Source organism: Corylus avellana, chromosome ca1 (genome assembly GCF_901000735.1).
Source record: "Corylus avellana chromosome ca1, CavTom2PMs-1.0".
Lineage (NCBI taxonomy): Eukaryota > Viridiplantae > Streptophyta > Magnoliopsida > Fagales > Betulaceae > Corylus > Corylus avellana.
Genome location: NC_081541.1, coordinates 40,368,716 through 40,370,552, shown reverse-complemented (window position 1 = coordinate 40,370,552; position 1,837 = coordinate 40,368,716).

Sequence of the window (1,837 nt, the reverse complement as noted above, 5' to 3'; positions counted from 1 at the left end):
TACCTTATATTTGGGCAAATAGGAGTCATCCTTCTAACATTACTTTGGTAGATAATACATGAATGATCACGTTAGTTGGTATATTCCTAGAAATGAGATTATAATGAAAACCAAGTTAATAGACACATATTTACATGACTCTCAGCACTATCCTTATTGAACCAATTTGATTGATTAACTTACCAAAAAAAAAAAAAAAATTCTTTGATTAGGATTTTATTACATTTTTTGTATTTTCTCTATTTACCCTAATTTTTTTTTTTTTTTTTTTTTGGAAATATGGGCATTTGTATTTTAAACATATCAAGTGAATAAAAGCAGAATGTAGTCCTGAAAAAAAATTTCTTGAGTGGCGGACATCGGCTTCTAAGACCAAACTATCAAAAAATTTGTCTTTATTTTTCTTTTTGCTTCCGCTATTTTCCACAATTTATATTTCGTTACAAAACTTTATATGATATTCGAGCAAAAGTCCTAAATTCTTTAGATTCAACGTATATCTCATTGGGAAGACGCTTAAGAGTATCTCAGGCATATGTTCCAAAAAAAAAAAACCGATAATAACTATAGTTTGAAGACGACGAACACTAAATTACAACCACTATGGAGAATATTAATCAAACCAACCAATTAATAGTCCAATAGCAAAGGCTTCTGGAAGATGAAATTCTAATTATATAAAGACGAAAATTGAAGCAGGACTCTTCTTCATATACTTAGACCATTTCAACTAATTAGTTCTGAAAACTTCCTGGAATTCTCCCTATTTTCATCAATTTGACATAATCCAATAAGAACCTCCAATGAGGCATCCATGGTTAAAGACCAATGCAGGTTTAATCTGTGATTCTTACTTTTGACCAAATAAATTCACGACCAAAAAAAACCATGTTTGGACTTTGAGTTATTCCATATAGGTTTAAAAAGAAAAACAACAAGAAGAAGAAAAACCAACATTAATTAATTAACTACATGATTCGCAAAGGGTAGCAAATTGGAGGGACGACCTATACGGTCTACAAAGCAAGGGATTGTGGACGCTCACCAGCTCTATTAGGGCATTAATAAGATTCAAGCTGGTTTACACTAATCAAACATAAGGATTCTCGTTGTGAAAATCGAACTCATATTCTGGTGTTTACATACCCAACTACATAAGAATTAAGGTCACTAAACCACCACCCTTATGATATGTAACACTCCACCCCATTGACACACAATATTGTCTGCTTTTGATTTCTCCGAACCAGACTTTTCAGGCGGTCACCTATCTTGGTAGTATTCTCGCATAAGCTCACTTAACTGTAGAGTTCTGACGAGATCATGATCATCATGGTTTTAAAACGCATTGTTATCATTCAATTTAAAAGCATAAACTAATAAATTTGAGGTCAATTATATTATATTAAGTATTACTCATTGTTATGATATATTTTTAATATGGGATATAAATGTTTTTTCACTTACATATAGTTAACAATATATATTGTTAAACTAGAAATTTCAAGCATGCTTATACCAACATGCATATTATTATTTGGATTTGGCTTCCTTTTGTATTTTTTCAACAGTCCAAAATTATATAATGTGGTGCACCTAAACCAATTTTTTTTAATTTTTTTTTTTTTTTTTATCACTTATTACCATGCACAGAAAAGGTTGATGAGAGAGAATGTGGAACCACCCTTTGTCCCTTTCCTTTATTTACCACCTAATCCAGAATTTGTATTTTTTTTCCTCTTTCTTTTCACAATAATTAAATATAATCATCATCATCATCATCATCTCTCTTATAAACTAGATACTCGATTAGGCTCACGGGACTTTATATATATAC